The sequence below is a fragment of the Ambystoma mexicanum genome, chromosome 11, assembly GCF_040938575.1.
Source record: "Ambystoma mexicanum isolate Mex_15411 chromosome 11, UKY_AmexF1_1, whole genome shotgun sequence".
In the NCBI taxonomy this organism is placed as follows: domain Eukaryota; kingdom Metazoa; phylum Chordata; class Amphibia; order Caudata; family Ambystomatidae; genus Ambystoma; species Ambystoma mexicanum.
In genome coordinates this window covers 843,570,343-843,591,585 of record NC_090934.1, presented here as the reverse complement: position 1 = coordinate 843,591,585, position 21,243 = coordinate 843,570,343, and the positions used below count along the sequence as shown (strand labels likewise).

Genomic DNA, 21,243 nt, shown 5'->3' with positions numbered 1-21,243 from the left:
CAACTTCCTGAGTTAATCTGATTATTGATGTTATCTTCTGCATTCCCATCCATCTCAAAGTATTGCTACCTCGTCTTAAAGGGCTGGGTCGGTAATCCCGGTTCAAGATTTTCTTTGCTCCTCAGCATTCTTTATTGTACCAGCTTTCATTATAGCGCTCCTTTTTACCTTCCGCGCTGGCCTAGTTGTAGTAGGTGAAATATTATCAATGAGTTTGGTATACTCTAAATGAATCACTTCATTAGCTACCTCATCTCTACAAATGTTGCCTATATTAGCCAGGGCAGCATTATAGAAGAGTGGCTTCAGGTCCTGCTCTATGATCTTCAGCCATTTCACTGTTATGCGAGCATACCCCCTCACCACAAGAGCACCTGCCCGGGGCGGCGTCATCAAGAGGGATTCATGTCAAGTCTAAAAGTGATTCTCAGTGGCCTACGGTCACCCTCATGTCTGCTGATGACTTGTAAGCCACATATGCTACTCCAATTTCTGGCTTAAACTAGGATATAGCCGATTGTAGATGAGCCAGAATAAGTAGCTGGTTGGTCGGTTGAAAGAACACAAGCATTACAGGCCCTCAGTTCCATGTTGTACAGATTTCGTACTGTGTCGATTGATTTACAGTGGGCACTTCTCCATTTGTTGGCCACCAGGGAAGGGATGTCCCAGGCAGTGTCCTGGTCCTCCCATAAGCCAACTAAATCGACAGTGGGTTCCACCTGCAGACTAAAATCTCCCCCACCATCATACATGAGTTTGACTGATCGAGCCATTCATCTCCCATTACCGGGTTGCGTATTCGCTCTATGGCTCTGACGACAGAGCCTGTCTATTATACACATTGAACAAACAAATACACTTGCCCGGTTTTTTGTGTGATATGTTTTTGGCAGTGGTGGATAATGAACCAAAACGTTGTCTGAAAAGGTCTTTCCAAGGGGCCATATATGCAACCATGGACTTAAATAAATCATATACCACACTTTTGGCAAGTCATCCAATGTTTTCCTATACCATAACAACCATAACACGCCCAATGTAATGCTGCCCCCACGTACAGTTTCCCTGTTTTAGTCAAGTACAATTATTTTGCATGAATTCAATGGTTTGCCAAAAAGGATTTCTAAATGGTATGTGTGCCCATAAGCAAGGTTATGCCTTCTTAGATCAAGTCTACACCCCTGCCAGTGAAGACTACGTTCCAAATTACTATTATTAGGGTATTTATTGTGCATTGATCTAGCTTCGGGAAGCAAGAGAGGGCTTCACAAGTCCCTGGGAAATACACAGCGAGGGAGGCAGACACACTGCCAGAGCCGCTTGCTTTGAGCCACACATTTGATTCTTTGCTGGGGTGGGCACACCGACATTGGGAAGCAAGAGGGAAGCTCTTTACCCACGCTGTCCTGTAGCGCTCAGCTCAGACCTGGCTGAAGATGGGCAAGGGGGGGCCCTTTCAACATGATGGTTAGAGGCTCCCTGCTTAGACCGAAAATAGCCTGAGGCACCCGTAGGGTGCATACATTGCAATGGCAACAAGGAAAAGGTTGATGGCAGTGGATTGTCACGGGATGGCCAGCCAGCAGGGAGTTTAAACACTGAAGAGCTCTAAATCCTTCTTCATCAGCAAGTGGCTGATGTGGAAGAACCCGTGTTAGAAGAGAACGAGGTGATAACACTTCTGTGTATCCCTTGGGAAGAGAAAATGCAGCTTGTAGTGCGAGCGTTGCAAATCGCATATTTTAAGCCCCAAAACGAAAATAGAGTAATATATTGCTGTGTTACAAGACACAAGGGGCAGTTGCTTTGCGTCACCTGAGGCCCGAGGCCAGTTTCACTTGAAGACTTTGAAAGGCCCCGATGCCGTCACAGGCTCAGCTGTAGTACTCAAGTGATTGTACAAATGCAGACTATGAGCGGCAGTGTTGGGTATCGCTATATTGGACACTGGCCTACTCTGCCCTTAAGACAACTCCGCAGCAGCCTTGAAGGCAGTGGTCGAACTGTATGAAAAGAAGTAGTGGCACTACGTTCCCTGCTGGCCTGCCCTGGTTCCCACAAACCCTGTCACCGTGCCCCCTCATACACACAATACAAACCCCCAAACACATGTGCCTGCTGGTTAACTGAGCGCTCATTGCACTGAAGTGCACGTTTCAACGGCTTCCTACGCTTTTATTTTAGGACGAAACCTTAACGGAACAGTTTCTTTCTAAAATAAAAGTATAGGAGCAGTCAAACTTAATTAAAAATGTAGAAGAGCACCGCTCCCGCCCACTTCAACCACTGCTTGCAGCCAGGCCACAGAGTGGGTCTCCTTCTTCCCACTCCAACTCTGCTATAGTTGCCGTACCCCTGGCCAGACAGAGGAACCGCCAAGCACCAGCTCCCCGAGCCTGTGCCAGTCTTTTTCCAGCCCCAATTACACACGTGGCATGGGAGCACCCAGGGCCGGCAATAGCAGCAGCTGCAGCCTGGGCTGGTTAAAAAAAGAATTGCCAGCCCCAACCCCTGCACGCCCCTGGTCAACAGGGGGATGGGGCAAGAATGCCACTTTCTTTTCTAACTAGGGTGACGAGACGTCCGGGTTTCCCTGGGACAGTCTGGGGAAATCATGAACCCCGTCTGGGTTTGCATGGTGGGAGGGCTTTGCATGGTGGGAGGGCTACGGTAACTAAAATCGTAATTAGTTTCAAAACACTTTCCGAATTATGACGTTGGAGGTTTGGTTCGAACCCCCAACCATTCAGGTACAAGTCACAACACTTACTGACGGTGCCACCGAGACAACCTTGGAAATATTTGTACAGCAAACCATGTAATATTAATTAGAGAACACACTTGTGTTGAATCAACATGACAAGATTCACAGACAGAACTGCACAAATGAGACTATATATACAGTTTATAAAAAGGAAAAGTGCTAGAAATATGGTTGGGTGGCGGTTGTGGGGGCGTGTTGGGGGAGGGGCGGTAAATGGTGTGCTACGATGGGGTAGTCCCTCCTTTATGTTGTTGGGCGTCCCGGTTTTTCGTTTTGGAAATCTGGTCACCCTATTTCTAACTTCCCGCTCCGGCACCTGGCAGGGGGGTAATTACTGGAATGGGAGACTCATGCTAATGCTGTGCGCCCTATTCCAATGAAACCGCCTTGCTCCAGTGTCGGAGGGGGGGCGAGGTAATCATCTGAAAATAAACGCACACCGCCACCCGCCCCCCCCGCGCGCAGGGGCATTAAATAACAAAAGTGTGCCTGCCACGTCTTCACCCACTACGCCAGCCCAGCTCAGGGGAGACCTTGAAAGACCTTAGGCCGGCCCTGGTAGCACCCCGAGCCCAATGTCTCCTCCTCACGCTAGGAGCCTCGGCACAGTGCAGATTCTACTCCCTCCCTCCAGGTCCCGAAAAAGCACAGGCTCTGGCGCCTCAGTGCTTGAGGTAGGTCTTGGAAAATCTGTTCGTAGGCACCCATCTATTAGTAATTACTGCCCCAAGTTCTGGATTTCTAGGCACAACTTGTCACCCCAGGGGGCTGCCACAGATACCACCCCCCACCCACGTCCCAGGTAAGTGACTGTTCCCACCTGTAGTCTCTTTTTTCAACCGTCACTCCAACTCTTTTGTTTAGGTAGAGTCCATCGCCCTTGGGCACTGAGGGGCGGGGAGGATCTGAGCCCATTTTTCACCAGGCAGAACATGCTAAATGCCCCTCCTATCAAGGTGTGGCCACAGTCCATCATTTTGAAAACAATGCAGGCCGCACTGTTTCATGGACACACCAACTTACAGTAACACCATGAACATTAAAGGGAAAACCAGTAACGTGTGGGTTATTCTACAAACAATGCCTCCACAGAAGAACAGTAACCCCAATCTGCAAGGGCTCTATTTGAGCAGGGGTTGCACTAACATAGGTATTCCTGAACAGCCTGCTTGAGCAACAGTGTACTGCTGCCTACATAGATGTGTAAATGGCACACCCCCTTCAAATGCAATGTTTTGTTTGCTTCTGGGCATAGATCATTATCCAAGGCAAACACAGATCGCAGCCACTATAATGTCAATGTTGTTTTGTGGGCTGCGCGGGTTCAACAGCCACAGCCCCCACAGTTTCAGTGCTTCTTGAGGAACCTTTCTTGGGAGTGGCTGAGGGCAGAGACTTGGTTTAAGGTGGCCTGGCCCACCGTCTAGAGCCGGCTCTGGCCACCACCCACATTCCCTGAGGAGGGCCCCAAGGGCACTGCATATAATGCAATGTTGTGGGATTTCCCCAAAAACGAATTCGGGGTACCCAGCTAAAATGTATAGCACAACAAATCGGGCAATTGCACCTTTTTCTCTGCTTCTAATTTCAGCAATATCAAATTCCAACAAGGCTCTTTACATTGCTTCCCGGTCCCAGGTAAACCTGTTACAGCCCATTGCTTTTCAGTCAATTGTGCTTTGCATTCTGGGACTTGTAGTTTTGCTTTTACCATAAGGTGAGACACACAAAGCTCCAAATCAAAATGTAATTGGCTGGTTACAAAAAGAATTGGCTAAAAAGTATAACATTACCACTTGCAGCTACAATCCTAACTCTACCTTGACCGGGGCGTCCTCGTCCTCACCGAGACATAGTTCAAGGCTAGCACTGTCACTGCCTTTGACACTCTTATTCCTGATGGCTACACAAGATCATATCCAACTCCAGAGCCTCCCGATCTCGTGTTGGAGTGGCTCTGATCTTCCCGGTGTGGGGGGTTCTCCTTCCATCATCCACACTCAAGCCTACTCTTCCCTTGAAAGCGCAGTCTGCAGGCTGTCTCCACTTTCTCTTTAACTCTCGCTACCATCTACAGAGCCCCGGTCCTTCCTCCCTTTTCCTCTCGGAATGAGCCAACCTCTTCTCATCTCTTCTTGCCTTCTGCCCCAAACTCATCTTCCTTGGGGGACAAACATCCAGCTTGTCTTCCACGATGTGACTTCTGCTCTCTTCCGCAACCTCTGAAATACTCTCTCCCTCACCATCCTCCCCTCCGGCCCAACCCACTCTGCAGGCCACACCCTGAATGCCCTCGTCTCAGCAGACATCCCCCTTTTTTACCCCACTCACTACTCTTCTTTCCTGGTCCAACCACTCCCTCCTCTCTTCCTTGACCTCCCCTGCCCACAGTCTCATCCCTCGCACTGCCAGTCTCCTTCTCTGTCATGAAGCACGAGTCAGTTGCTGCCGTTGCTTCTTCCCTCCCCCGTCCCTTGCTCTGGACTCTCCCCCCCACTCCGTCCTATCTAACCTCCATCTCTCTGACCCCCAGCATCCCCCATACCTGCCTCCCTCTCTCCCATTGCACCAGATGAGATCTCTAGAGTTGTCCGCTGTATGAAAGTCTCTTCTAAACAGGTGCTACCCTGCTCCTCCAGAACCATCAAGGACAACATCGACATTCTCACCCCTACCTTGGCATACCTCTGCAATCACTATTTTGCCACAGGCTCTTTCCCTCAACCCCTCCCTTGTGCACCCTCTCCTAAAAAAGCCATCTGCTGACCACTCATCCAGGAAAACTATCGACCCATCTGGAAATACTTGTGTAGGCGCCATACAAATGTCCAATAAATAAATAAGTGCAGACTGAAGGGAAAGGAGTCAGAGCTAGATGTACCATCTACACGTAGCCCTGTGAGACTTGAGGGGTCTGTTAACCGCTCTGTGTTGTTGGTCAGGGGCAACATGTTTGCCTTGGAAGCAAGACAACTCAGAGCAGCAAAGGTCCAAATCCCAGTCCTGCGATTAGAGACTGGCTTCTGGTATTAAGTGTAATATAAAATATTGTTTGAAGCTTTTGTTAGGGTTGCCGTTGCACATTTTGTGAATAAAGTGTGCAGTTTCAGAAAATGATATTATTTTTTCTTTTAGCTGGCAGAAAGCTACGTTATAATTTCCTTCCCTTCTGTTCTTCGTACAGATCAACTGCAGAGTTGTTTAAGCATGCAGGTAACAATGAACTCTCCCCTGGAGGCTCCTTTATTAATTTCATATTTTGAACATTAAGTCAACTCCACTGGCGTTTCTTAAGTCCTTCCATAATCCCACGTTCCCTTAAGGGGGCCTGTTCAACCAGTCAATTGCGTTTAGCCACTGGACGCCACAGCTGAGACCCAGGGGAGCAGAGCTGGACTGGGAATGAAAAGAGGCCATGGCAATAATTTCCAAAGTGGCCCTATATTACACATTTTCAGCAAGCCCAACCCTTTTCCTTTGGAAACATTTGGAAATACCACACAAAAGTGGCCCAGGGTGCAGAGGCCTACCGGAAATCTCCCGAGTTTCCTATAGGCCAGTCCACCCCTGCAGGGAAGCAGCACTTTCTCTCCCCACCCTTGCATGAAACTCATACCAGGCCTGCCTAACCTGGGCATTTATGGGGTAGTAATAAAATGCGGCGCAAAGGCCTCCTTCCTTTTCAGTGATTGGCGGATGCCTGCAAGAGGCAGGGTATACAGCACTGTGCTGCTCGGGTGGCAAAGTCCACAGGGCTCCCACTGGGGTGTTTACACAATTAACCCTCTGTGTCAACAGCCAGTGGTACAAACATAGGCTGGCATTAAGTATTTTGCATCATAAAGGCCAAATAAATCTCCCAGTCTGGGCCGTATTTGAAGACAGAACATTTAAACCGTCTCTCGTTTCCATTATGCTTTCCTAGTTTGACATTCAAAGGAGGGTTTGCATTTATGTGGCATTTAACATGTTTACCCACTACACATTAATGAGGTTGCCTGGGTTAACACAGAAGCAGGCAAACTTACCACAATGTCCTTTACTCATTTTTAAAGTGGGGATTACTTTTCATTCCGAAACTTGCAATCCCCGTAACAGAAGTGGGGGTGGAGGGGAGGGGAGGCGGGAGAGGAAGGGGTGGGTCGACAAGTCTCTCCCTAGATCTCTGACTCAGGAAATTCTGGTGCCCTTTCATTGGTCTCAGCGTTTCCCATTTGCTTTAACCACCGAAACTGGAATTCAAACTCATGTTATTGGCACCCAAGCCAAGAGACTGGTCCACAAGACCACTGGACTGCTATGCAAGCTACAATTATACTGTTTTCGCTTAACATATTTCTATAAAGATGTATATTTGTTATGCTGTATTTTTAGGATTTCGGTTCTGCTGGCCATTTTGAATAAACCAGTACATTCCTGAAAGCCAAACAATAACACCTACTCCTGAGGAGATGCCGTGAAGCGCTCCATCACAGACTGGCCTCCAATCATCACTTGGCTAAAGTGTGCAAACCTAGGCACATCATTTTCTCTCAATATGTGAGCTACAAACCGTGGTTTTGACCACCATATTATGAATAAAATGTACCCAGATGACAAACTAGTGACGCTGATATTAAGATGCAATTACTGGTTATTTTTGTTTCAGGTTCCTAACACCAAATATTCTTTTGCCATGAGTGGGAATCTAATATTTTTACAATTCTGACATCTCAAGCTGGGCTTGAACCACCAACCTTCGCCTGCATTTACTGCCTGTGCCACAGAGACTTGTGCATATGTATCTACCGTACGTGGCAGCAATCTTTTAATTTTCAACTGTAGGCAGGTCAGACTGGTAATCACCCTCGCCCGTTTTGTTCAGGTCCTCTGCGCCGTTCTTACACCGGTAGCTGAACCTCTGGTGAGGACTCCTGGGTCCACCTCTTCTCATTCCGGGCTCGCTTGCCACCCGAGCTGTTAGAGTCGGAGGAACTGTTCCCCTCTCTTTCGTGCCTCGCAGGACAGCCCTTAGCAGCCGTATCACCCTGGGCAGCAAAACAAAATGTGGCACCCCCGTCCCTCAATTGCGCCCCTGTCATGAGGGGGCGGGGTGTGTTTCAATAAGTGCTGATAAAAGCAGAGCACATTTAAGTTCAATAGGGCGCCTGCTGTGCATTCTCCCACCACGCCAGCTTGGGGGAGACCTTGTAAGACTCCCCCGAGCTGGCGTGGTGGGGAGCTAACGGAAGGCACCCAAGGTGGTCGCCCGGGTGGCCCCACCCATGCCGCCCCTCTAGTTCTGCTGGCAGTAGACCGGCCCCTTCTATTCCGTGCCCGGCTCTCGTGGCTAGAAGAAGACTGTTCAGGTCTTCGCTGGTATCATTGAATTCTGATCGAATTGGCCTTCCCTTCTCATCACAGTTCTGGTCCCCCCGCCCTCTCCCTAGGGATGCTGCGACTCTTCCTTTGGTGGTGACAAACCTAGCCTCCCTGAACATGGTCAGCGCCTTGCTTCATGCCCAGAGCTGCTGGAGCCTGAGCTGCTGCATCTGAAGGGTTCTCGGTCAGCGGGGATGGAGAGCTGCCAGACCCTGTACTGTCCTTTCATCCCACTTCCCCTTGTATTGTGAGCAGGGGGGTTTCCCTTTCCTCGCACCCCTCTTCTTCTTTCCTCTCAAAGGTGTCGATCGGGCAGAAGTGCTCAATCTGCTTAGCCGCCACAACCCCACACTGCCTACCTGGGTCCTGCATTGTGTTACCCGATTCCTGAATCGACTTTGTTTACTCTGCAGCCCACCACACATTCCCCTCTCCCCTGCCCTACGCCAACCCCACCCACCTGAAATAATACACTGACTTGGTTGTGGATTTATAGGCCGCAGTTGCTTTAGTAAGCAGGAGGTAGCTTACAGGTGCTCTGTTACTCAAATAGGGTAGTACTGCTTCAGGTTATTCTACTCTGAACAGCACACCCTTACATTCCCCACTTGTTGGCGAGCAGCATCCGTTGAGCGGAACTGACGCCATTATTCCCCATTTCAGCAACAGGTCCACTTTGAGCCCATGCCACTTTACTACTTTTCACAGGTGCAGGATCATTAAACATCTGTCGCCTGCCCCCCACCCCCACCTTGCTCCCTGTTGGCCAGGTGTAAGTGCTCTAAACTTTCCCTTTACCCAACCCCTTCATAAAATGACCCCCAGCTTCCAGGTCCCTATCTTATTCCTCGCCGCTGGGGTCCTGTAACTCTCTCGCCTCCTCACCCATCCCCTCCCTTGGTACCTAACCTCTGCCTCTTCCACCCGGTCTCCAGGCCTGCTACTCGCTCCACGTTGCTTGTGTGACTTACCCTCTTCCATGCCCACTTTAGGTTTCCTGTTCTCCCTCATTCCCTGTTGTGCTTGCCCCCTTCCCTTACCCCAGTTGTCTGTCCATCGCTGACCTGGGGGTTGTTCCCCCCCGACTCACCTCCCGTTTTGCTCCCCCTGGTACCCAACCACTAGTTCTTTACTAACTTCCCAAGTAGCTGCGCCGCTTTCCGTACATTTGTCCCTTCCCCCTTTCCCGATTAACTGGCTGGATTCCCCTGTGCCTGGTTACCTTGTGCCTGCCATCCCCTACCACCAGTTGCCTAGTCCACCACGACGACTCTTGGGTGGCTTAGGGTGCCTGAGAGTTCCCCCACCTGCCCCTTCGTAGGCCTCTTTACTTGGTTCGGTGCCCGTCTCTTTCCTCCTCAGTGCTCCTGTTAGCGTTGATTATTTAACCTCCCTTAGGCAATTACCTTAACTTTGCGCTTACATTATATTAGCTTATTTTCAACTTTACTTTTCAGCACTCTTACACCTTCTGTTTTCCATTTGTGGCATCGTTCTAATCTCTGCTCTTGTGGTGGCGAATCCCCCTGTCCTTTACTTCTTTACTCCCACCAGCAAATTCCTTAATCCTGTTGGGGAGCCAACAGTTTCCTTGCAATATTGTTTAACATCCCTTCTCTTATTACCCCCAATTAAGTTCACTATTCTCTCAACATCTGACCTTACCTGCTAACTATCACCATGGCTGTACCTTTTCCATATCCATGTGAAGCCCCCACACTCCCCACCCTCTTTACGCCAGCCAGAGCAAACCCACTCCCCTGGCAAAACCTTGCCCTAGGTAGGGGGGATCCAACTTGCGTGCCCTACTTAAACTTTCAACTTTATCTTATATTTCACTTATTTAGACTTTATTTTTACTTTACACTTTACTTTATATCTTACTTACTTTTCCTTTGTTTAGCATATCCCCCTCTGCCCCTTTCCCCTATTCCCCATCTGCACCCCCTAGTTATGCTAGCCAGAGCAACCTACTCCCTGCAAATCCTTGTCTTGGGGAGGCGGGGGATCTAGCTTTCGCGCCCTACTTGAGCTTACTGGTTGCCTTATTTTTTACATTTTACTTATTAAACATTTTCTTTAACCTTACTTCCTTAACCCACTTCTCCGTTAAGTGTTTAAACTTAACTTCTCTTGCTTTCGCTTACACATTACTTTTACCTCTGGTTGTATTTTGCTGGTGAACGTTCCCTACCGTTTCCTTTATGTTCCACCTCTCTTGCTCCTACCTATACTTCCTTGGTCCATCGTGTGGGTTATCGCTCCCAGTTATCATCCTGAGATGTTCTGCCCTAGTTAAGCATCCAGGAATCCTCATTGTTGCCATTTTCCGCATACCCCTTTGCCCCCCCAGAGTACCCCTCTCCCCCACAAATTCTTGCCTTACGGAGAAGGGGATCTAACTTGTGCGCCCTACTTTGACTTTACATTTATTAGCTTATTTTCACTTTATACTTACCTTTTTTAAAAATGTTAGTTTTAGTTTTTAACCCTCTTCTCCTTTACTAGTCTACATCCCTTCCATTATTATTTAACATTGACCCCCTATACCTCTCCCCTTCTGTTCACTACTCCTCCCAACCACTGTCCTTCCCAGCCCCTTAACACTCTGCATTGTTCCTTGCCTTTTCGCCAGATACCTCCCTTGCCCCCCCTTGTTTATGCCAGCCACTTTGAGGCAGTAAACACATTGTGCATGTGCCGGCTCCCCATGACCATGAAGCCCCCAGAGTGCGATGGGCGACATGCACGCCCACCACTGCAAGTTGTCCAACCATAAGCCAAAGAGGCCTTCCTTCACATCTCCCCCCTCCGTTGCTCCCCTTGCCGCCACCCGAGTGCGCAAAAGTGTTCCGCTATTCACCATATGTATATTGTCCAGTCGATTGATTATGTGATTTGTGTTTAAGAGTCGCTGTACAATTGGTAGGGTCTGCTGGCCATGCATTGCTCCTTGTAATGTGGATGTACCATTGTTTTTTTTCCCCTGTAAATGTGTGACCTGTGCTAAACCTGTATTCAAAGGTTCTGTCTTACTGATACCATTGTCAGGTGTCCCAGCTGAGGTACCTTTAAGCATTGCAGCACATAAACAGTGTTATGACACCTGTCGTCCACTGCTGATGCCCAAATACACCACTGCTTCCATCCCCCAATGTTATTTCTCTACTTGCCCAGCCATTTCACACATTATGCTCTAAGGTTAGCGCTTTCCTACCTGCGCCTCATTAGCCCGGACATATTTATTGTGTACTTATGTTAGTGGATTTCGTGCCAGAGCTCTGAAGCGCACCTTTACCACTCTTGAGATAAATGTGACCGTACCACCGCCCACACTGTTCCCTGTTTTCTCTCTTCTTTATATATATATTACACGGCCACAGTAGTGGCCGTGTAGTTATGGTTAAGTTGCTGTTTACTTTGGAAGAGCACTTTTTGGGTGGCTTATAACTCTGCTCCCCCTGGACGAATCCTCACCGAACTTTGCAAAAAAAGTATATGGCCCACTCTGATTTTTTTTGCAAAGTTTGGTGATGTTTGGTCCAGGGGGGGGAAAGTTATAGGGGGGGTCCCAAAACAGCTTTGTTTTCCATAGACATAATGGGAAAAAACTTTGCTCACACTTACAGTGTTAGGCGGAAACCTGTGCAGTTCCCTCTGGACCACTGCAAAAGATTTAGGACTACAGGTGTTTGGCAGTAAACCCACTTGGTAGCAGTCTGTACCACACAGATTCACTTGGTAGCTGTGGCTGAGCAGTCAGACTTCCCTCAAGAAGAGTTAAGCAGTATGTGGAGTATACAATATAGGGCAATTCTTCACAGTAAGACAAGCAAACACGCAACGAGGCTTTAGTGTATCGAAAACACTATGGCACTATCACGGCAAACACTTCAATTACAATTACTCTACGAAGAAGAAACAATCAATCCCCCTAATAATATTTCGACAAGTCTAGGTTCTACCAGCATCACTTATTTTCAGACAGAGGTATATGCCTCAACCTAGATGGCACTCCAATATTAGTTAGGACGGGAGAGAAAAATAAGCAGGTTACGAAATCAACACAGTTCAATACTTCACAGGAAAAATGCAAGACAAGAAGGCAAGAACCACAATAGATCATAAAGTTCAGAGGCCAGGCCCACTCGGAGAGAGGCAAGGCGATATGTCCCAAAAAGTCTGTTAGTGGAAATGCGTTCGAGTCTTTGTAGCAAATTGTTAACGGCAGATTGAACCAGTTCAGAACAATACGTCAGAAAAAGCTTGGAGGCGACCCAACGGAAAGGAGAGGATTAAGACACCTCACTCGATCCGATCGAAAGGGAAGCCAGGCGGACACGGTACCTGGTTTGTGGAGAGACAGATCCGGAGGGGGCAGTTGTTCCTGGTGGTGGATGCACGTCGGGTCTTTGCCAAGAGTAGAGATGATCCCGTCGTCGAAGAAAAGTGAAGTCCGGTGCACCACCAGGGAAGAGACCAGCCGCGGAGTGCTCCGTCACAAGGCACCACCTTTTGGTCGTGGTACAGGGGTAGTGGCTATCCGGTTGCCGGGGTGCTCTGCACGGGCAATTCGACCACTGCGTCCTGAGGCGAAGAAAAAGCAAAGGGGACTGGTTGTTCCCACCAGTCAGGGGAAGAGACTCTCCGGCAGGGAGATCTCCTCTGTCGTCGGGAAGTGGTGAGTCGGTTCAGCAGGGCTCCACCGGAGGTGTCGTCGTTGCAGGTCGGCTCAGCGTTACCCTCGTCGGATTCTTAGGTCCTGTGGCGACTTCTGAAGATCCAGTCCAAAAGCCCTGCTTTTATGCAGAAAACCCCCATTCATTCAGCCTAGCTGTCAATCAACACTCGCTAAGTGGTGAGCGGGGAGGCTCACCACTTGGGCCAATCACACCAGAGTGCGACCAGAGTTGGCAAGGCAACTCGGTCCAGGGTGCCTAAACCCCCTCCCACATCCCTGTGGTAACCCAGACAGAATGGCACCACTTTGGAGGGTCTCTGTACAGAGGCCCGCCAAAAGTGGAACAAAGGGCTCAATCTTTGGTTTAGGAGTCACAAAGACGAACACAGACACCATTTTAAAAACCGAGTTCTGGCAGAAAATACCATCTGATAAACTTATTTAACATAAGTGGACCGGTGGTACGTTAGAGATTAACGAGGAAAAGTATCAATCTCCAACAATGGGACGAATCCCATAGGGTTATGTTCGGGGTCGAACATAACAAGTAGTTTCCACTGCCACCAGCCAAAACTCGACGAGGGGGGACGGGACAGTGCCCCCTCGAGTAACAGACCCAGGAGTAATCGAATTACCCCTACTAGCATGTCCACAATAAGATGGTTTGTACTAGTTCTGTTAGTAAATTTAGGTCTAGTAAAGCCAATGGTGACTTTACATGCCCGGGGAGACAGTAGTCAGTCCCCGGGTATGGAGTCTATGGTGGAGGTCCGCTAGGACGCCCCAGTGTTACGGCACGTAGGGTGCGGTGTAACACACATAGAAAAACATATGAGACCCTATGGAGTAAAAGACCCCATAGCCCATAGAACACATTGACATTCAAAAGGAATTACACACATTCATGTCCAAGAGTGGGAGGAAAAGAGTCTCACTCTTGGCAGGATGGAATAAAACAAACTCCAGAAATCCAGCAAAGCTGCTGGGGGACTCACTAGGTTAGGAAATTCAGCCTAAACAGAGAATTGTCCCTAACATACAGCCCAAACCGCTGGACGGATTTTCAGCAAATGTGCGGCAGGAGCGGCGGCTTTTGTTAATTTGGTGTAAATCCGTCCAGTATTTTTTTTTTTTAAATGACCAAAACGTAACGCAAAAAATTAGTGATATCTATGTCCGCTCTGCGGGCACACTTCCTTGTTCGCTCCGCGGACAGGACAATTGACTTGCGTCATGTCCGCGGACACCCAACATGTTCGCTGATTGGTTGGCGTGAAGCGTGAGGTGCGTCAGATTTTTACGAAATGCCCGCCATCTTGGGACATCGGCCGGTGTCCGCGGACATCGCTGTAAAAACATATTACAAAACACAACATTGCACTTGTCAAACGTATCAAATAATCCCTGGGGAGGTGAGGGGTGATGAGGATGGGATGGAATATGGCTGCAAGAAGCAAAAAAAACAGGTGGTTTTTACCGCAAATGTTCACAGACAGTTTGGATGTTCGCGAACAGTCCTGAAAAGTTCGCGAACACCTCAGCATTACAGGGTTGGTGAAATGCAGTTCTTGGATGGCTTATAAACTTGGCGCCACTTCATGGAACTGCATGTATATTCCTGGGCTGATTTTGAGTGAGTATGCAAAGTTTGGTGGGATTCTGTCATGAGGGAGCAAAATTAGAGGGGGGGTCCCAAAATAATGTAAAGGCTCATAAATGTGGTGCCATTTGACAAATCTACACAAAGGTTTGCAAAAAGATTATAGATCTAGATTTAGATGTTTTTGTAAAGTCTGAATGGATTTTGTCAAGTGGGGGCTAGGTTATATATATGTGCATACATTTGACACTTTTGAAAAAATAAAGCTACCTAAGAAATTCAATGAAAAAACTTTGTTAAAGGGACGTTATGGTTAAGTTGCACTAATAAAAACCTATGAAATGTATTGAAATAACTTTGTTAAAGGGACGTTATAGTTAAGTTGTACTAATAAAAACCTATGAAATTCACTGAAAAAACGTTGTTAAAGGGACGCTATGGTTAAGTTGGACTAATAAAAACCTATGAAATTCAAAGAAAAAACTTTGTTAAACGGACGTTATGGTTCCAAGTAAAACTGAAAAACCCCTGAAATTCGCCAGTTATGGTAAGCTAAGCAACCATAACTCGTGCCACCACCGTGCACTGCTAAGACTAACACCCAGGACATCAAAACACATGACCAAAAAATCAAAATGTCTCTAAGAACCCACCCCGAGGAGTATCAAGTGAAAGGTTTCACAACGGGGGGTTTGTTTTGTCAAGAAAACTGGATCAAGAGCCATAACTTCAGTGAAAATCACCCTGTGAGCAAGAGAGGGCGCAAGTGCTCAACCTGGTCAGGTTAGACAGCAATAAAGGGCACATAAGCGCACACCTCCCCACCTCACTTGGAAAGGACAAGAGAAAGCAGGCAGAACCTGCTCCAAAAGACAAGCAATTTATGAACAAGTCACAGCTCACACGCTGTGGCCAAACAATTGTCACAAGCTTATATATGAATGGCGGCGGGGATCAGCCTCGAGTGGGCCCTAATTGGGATTAGGGTCCCCCGCTCACCTGATCCCTCTGTCCCCAAAATATATTATTGTTATCCTTCTTATGTGATGTTATGGTTGGTTTTTCATTTGCACCATGGCTAGTACTAAAATAAAGCTTGTGGCCAAAGTTTTTCCACCTCACATCCTGGTGTCAGTCTCCTCATTCCTGCAACTGTCATTACTGTCTTTCCTGTCATGTCATACTTGCCATCCATGACACCTGTCACCCGCATGCCACTCCCCAGCACAAAAACACTTCCAGGCTTATGGCTCCCACCACCCAATCATCCCAGGAAATGTGCCCGTGCACGCCGGATTTTGAGAGCACAAAAGAGGATGGTTTGCAAGCAGTGAAAGAAACTTGTTTTCACACTACTCATAAATGTGCCTGGTTCGTGCTTTTAGCCACCTATTTGCCCCTAAATACGTTCATTATAACATTTTTAACAAGCTTGTTCGAGTTCCACACCAGCAAGCATTGGACGCCATTTAGGCCACACACCAGCGATTTCTCTCCCCACTTAAAGCACTGACTGGAGGAGTAAGCCAAGCACAGCACGTAGAGTAGACCACGGCACAGTACTGCAGTACACACTTTTCTGACCCTGAATATACGAAGACGATGAAATGCAACATCACTTTTATTTTAAAATACCAGTCATTCCTTTAACACCTTAGAAAAGTGTAAGGGCTCTTTCCTACCAAGAGGTTAGGCGCGCGAGCGACTTTGGCATAATAAAAAAATAATTTTATTGTCGAATCTGGAGTTTGCTGGAGCGATGGCGGGGTCCCCAAATGTTGGATACTCCAGTGTGATGAGGAGGAAACTCGGCATTTAGCTCAGAGGGTCTAGTGTCCACTCCAGATACTCCTGTGCACCCTGCAGTGGCACCCATCCTGTACAAGGCCAGCTCAGCCTTTTGTTGTTTTGGTTTCAAACTAAATATATTTAAAAAAGTTTATATTATTATTCTCTATGTGTCCGTCTACTGTGCCCACTTCTTTTATCTCTCTTCACTGCCCTGTCTGAGTCTTTCTTTCACCTCCCTGCCCTCAGGGATGCCATTTCACCAAAATGTCAGGGGACGCGGAAGTGACATCACACGACCCTTGACCTCTGATGACATCACATGAAGTGATGACATCTAATCCCGCCACAAGCTGACATCACAGGAAGCTATGGAACACAATCTCTCACCCCTTGACAAAACAGGAAGTGGCATCACAGCATGTTTCTAAGTACACTACGAACAATATGGTTATGGTATCACTAATGTGATATACATTGCATACAAGAACACCTATGTATTTTTAATATCACTGCATATAGGCTCATATTACCAAATGACTGAATGCAAGCAGATGTCCAAGGCCAACCGATAATAATGTGTTATTATGTAGCACTTACGGTTTAGCGCTTCATATATTTTATTTACTTATAACACGCTTAATAGCGTTGTGGTTTCTAAGTGCAGGATCAGGATTCAAACTTGTGTGGCCCTGCATTGTCTTTCTTCCAAGACAAACGTTTTGCTCCTGGGCTATCCTTCCTCACCTATATAGAGAACAAATATATATACAACATTACTCAACCTTTGTTGGTACTCATTTATCAACCTTAGTAGGATGAAAGGCTGAGTTGACCTTGCCAGGAGTCGAACCTGCGGATCACACACACACATTGCAGCAGTGACCGCTCAACCCACTGAGCTATCTTATGGGCTATAGCTACCAGAAAACCAGCCGCTCCAGAAATAAAGAGCCACATGCTGCTGGCCACATCCCAGGAGCCACATTTTCTTTTTTTAGGGGAAGCAGGGGAGACAACAGGGGTAGCAAGGGAGACTTCAGGGGTCGCAGTTGCGACCCCTGGTGATCCCTAAATGACATCCCTGCCTGTCCTCTTGCCCTGTTTTCGTTTTGAGATATATGGACCCAGTGCTTAGAGCCGGCCCGAGCCCCACCTAGGGCTCTGACCTGAACCCTCACCTCTCGGGCCAGTGGATGCCCAAAGCAGAGCAGCCACGAGCCCCATCGGGTGCTCGCCCACACTTATTTAAAACAAATCATTCAAAAATGAAAGAAAAACATGCTTGCGCCTTACTGTATTCCGGCCGCCTGACCCGAAGAGTATGGGAGAGCACATCCTTCACCCCTCTCCTGGCTTCCTACATACAGAAGCACATGTTTCACCTCTTCTGCCGCACCATGGCCACACTGTGGGCCTCATCACGAGTCTGGCGGTAACCCTTAAATGCGGCTGTAGCGCTATTACCGCCGCATTTAAGGGTCCGCCAGATCATGGGCTTGGCGGATTTGCTCCGAGCTGGGGGCAAATCCACCGCAAATTTGCCCATTTTCAGGGCTATTACCGCTGGCGGATTTCCCGCCAGCGGTCCACCAAACCCGTGATCCGGCACTAATAGCACCGGGGGTTTGGCAGTAGCTCTAATAGCCTCAGCGGTAATAGCGCCCGGCTACCGCCCAATTCATGATGAGGCCCATGTGTGTCGTTCTTTTTTCATAGGTTATTCATGATGTTGAAGAACATTTAATTAGTGGCTTAAAGCAACTTTATTGTTTTTAAATGGACGCTTTGTGTTGCACACTTTAACTAGCACAGATGTGCAAGGTAACCAGTGCTTTGCGAGCTCTTGGAGTTCGAAATGTTCCAGCATGCACATGAAAGGCTCGGACTGCCATTGATAAAAGAAAAGTTTGCAACCTGAGCACTTTCACGACCTGCAGTGCCACAAAGCCGTGTGTGCACCTGCCTCGCTGAGACTGGTCGTGCTCGAATGTACTGCCTGAGGCGATTCTATAAATGGCTCAAGAGAAAGAAAAAGTGTCAAGGACTCACAGGTGAAATATTAAAACAATGCAGTGAGAAACGCTGTCGAATAGATGATACTGGTAGCATTGTATTTACTGACTGTAGAATGTCGAGTCTTCCCAGAACCGGGACAATGCGTTTTCAGTTCGCAGATGCCATGTACCAGCAAGCGGAGCGCAGCATGACAGTTGTTGCTTCTTGTAGTTGCAGTCCAAGTGCCTCCATTAAATACCCGCCGCGGTTTAGCAGTAAGCAAGCGCAGGGCTGCGAAAGGATAATGCCGGGGACGGCCCTCCCTACTCTGGCCCCTGCTTCTCTGTAATATCCCCGCCCATACCTTCGTCTTGCTCTTGCAGCAGTGAAAGTGCCCGCTGTGCTGCCAGTATCTCCAGTCACGTACCGGAAGCGTCTGTGAAACCTGAGGCGCACCCACAATCTACTAGATTTCCAGGAGGGCGTGCCCTTTTATCAATGCCAGTCACCCACCCCCTAATCAACATCAAGCTGTGACTCCCCCAGTGTACCGTCACAGTTGCACACGCCCTAGTATAGTCGACTCCAGGAGGACTCACTGCTCGGAGACTGCAGACAAATGGCTTAAAGCACACACAGCTCATCTCTGTTGCAATAACAGATGTTCCCAGACTGTCCACACGTCTGGCTGCCAACAGGCACTGGCACATACTGGAGGAGTGCGGTACAGCAGCACTGCCATCATGTGGTGCAGAGGCGCAACTAGACTAAAAAGCGGGGGGCAGTCAAAGGCTGGGGGGACGGGGGTGGGATCGGGGTGGTGGTGATACCTTCAAAATCTGTAGTGCGGGTCGGGTAAATCGTGCCAGAAACATGATGGGTTTTAAATACAAAATGAACATTGCAAGCATGGTAGTTCTACGACTACGATGCGGCAGGGTGGCCGACTCTTTGTTTGATAGTCTTTGGCGGGACACTTGCCCACAAGGAGGTGATGCGTCACAACGTCATTCACGTTTGGCCCGCTCCTTTTTTAATTACTTTTTTTTTAATGGCTATTATTTCCTGGGTTAATTGAAATGCGACTGGTTTGTCCTTGGGAGGTGATGCTCACGTTTTTTTTTAACTGCAAACAGGACCATCAGGAACAAAGCATTAGCATTGGAATGAAGCCAGGTGTCAGAGCTCGACCTGCAGGCTCAAAAGGAGCCAGCACTGCAGAGCCGCCCAGAGAAAGAAAGCAGCGCCATGCTGTGTAAATGTCGACTTCAGTTTGCAGAGTGGCTGGGCTGGAGGCAGGTTGTCCTGACTCACGTGGCGACAACCTGCGTCCTGCACAGCCACTCTGCAAACTGCGGGACAGAGGCCCATAATTGCGGGACAATCCTGCAAAATCCGGGACAGTTGGCCACTCTAGGCTGCGGTGCATGGTTGGATGTGTCACTTGATAGTTGCTCATGGTGCATAGCCAGCTGAATTGTATCGTAATCCCAGTAAGACTCAGTGTAGGGAAAACCGGAATGGACATTGACATAATAACAGGACTTCAATTTGAAAGGGACTACCTTGAATACCCATTATTAGTGGTATAGTGTTGACCAGATCATAAAAATCTGGGACAGCACATAGCCATACAATTAGGAGTTCGATTTGAAAGGGACTACCTTGAATACCCATCAGTAGTGGGATAATGAAGGGGTGGGAGAAGAGGGGTTTGGGTCCAGTCACTCCTCTGGAAATAAACTTTCAAGATTTGGTTGTGACTGTAAGCCAGCTGAAAACAAAGCAGCGTTTGCTCTGATTACTATTTGAGGTCTTGCTAATGAAGCCCTGACATACACAGTCTCTGTAGCACGGTTGGGAGTTTGAAGCTGCCTCTGGACAGCATAATATAAAGTAGATAAAATATTGGCTTATAATTGTTCTATAAATGGGCTTTTACAGTCACACCCGAGACTCTGCCAATGGTCACGCTGCCTTTTCACAAAACCGGGACAGGGTTTTAAATTAAAAAAGGGGACAGAGGCCCGAATACCAGGACCTCTGGTCACCCTAACTCAGTGGCTCTATGGCTGTAGTGTTTTTGAGGTGTCAGTGGAAAGTCAGATAGGAAGTCCTAGTACAATGACTAGATGCTGTGGGCCCTACATTTCTGCCTCCGCTAAATTTATAAAGCATATCGACACACACATCTCCAGCAGCAGAACAACGCAGGTTACACATGGAACGTCCACCACCCGAAGACAAATATCAACGCCAAATTTCCCTAAACACCACGTTACATGTGAGGGTCAGTGAAGTCCAAATGTGAGACCAGAAATAGAAGCTACAGTCAAGATGACTAATGCTGAGGTGAACCCGGCTTTATCTATTACACCATCGACGACTGATTTAGTATCACAGCCCATGCAAAGAAAGCAAGAAATTATTTTTGAAATTATTTTTTAATTATGTTTGGTTTACAATAAACCTTTATAAATACACTTCTTCTCGTGGATTACAATTAGGACAAATATATAGAAATCTAATACATTAGAAGTAATCCATTAGATTAAAAAACATTAAGATACATAAAACATTAAAAATCGTTAAAATGAGTGAAGAAAGAATTATTTTCGAACAAATAAGGGTTTTTCTCTCACATTTACAAAAAGGTTCCAAATCAAACATAAAATTGCGTCCAATATCATTAGCATTCATAATTATATGCCCAACAGATGGACCAAACCTTAATATTATAGATACATGATTCATGTTTAGTACAATCAATAATCAATCACATCATCTATGTTTGCATCATAATAATAAGTTAAAGAATTATACAAAACTAAACAATTACCTAAAATCACACACAGTTTAAATTACAACATAAAACGTATATATGTGCAAACATACGTATAGGATCTAACTCATGAAGAATATTCTCAGTAGTACATCCCTACTGTTTTCTGGGTGGTCACATGTAGTGATGTCTCTATAATTTCTATTACCAGTTTGCAATGTTCATGATACGCTGATGATTTTATTTACATCATAGAAACGTGAAAT

At 47.4% G+C, this 21,243-nt stretch overlaps 1 protein-coding gene across 5 annotated transcripts in view; it reads right to left on the bottom strand.

Moving 5' to 3' along the window:
• LOC138503803 (3-galactosyl-N-acetylglucosaminide 4-alpha-L-fucosyltransferase FUT3-like) overlaps positions 1-18,672 on the bottom strand; it is a 133,554-nt gene extending 114,882 nt beyond the window's left edge. For 2 of the 5 annotated variants that reach the window (XR_011279712.1, XM_069623805.1), the window contains exon 1: positions 18,560-18,672. The gene's annotated coding sequence lies outside the window, so the exon portion shown is untranslated. The other 3 variants (XR_011279713.1, XM_069623806.1, XM_069623807.1) reach the window with 2 other exon arrangements.
• Between the last annotated feature and the right edge of the window lie 2,571 nt (positions 18,673-21,243).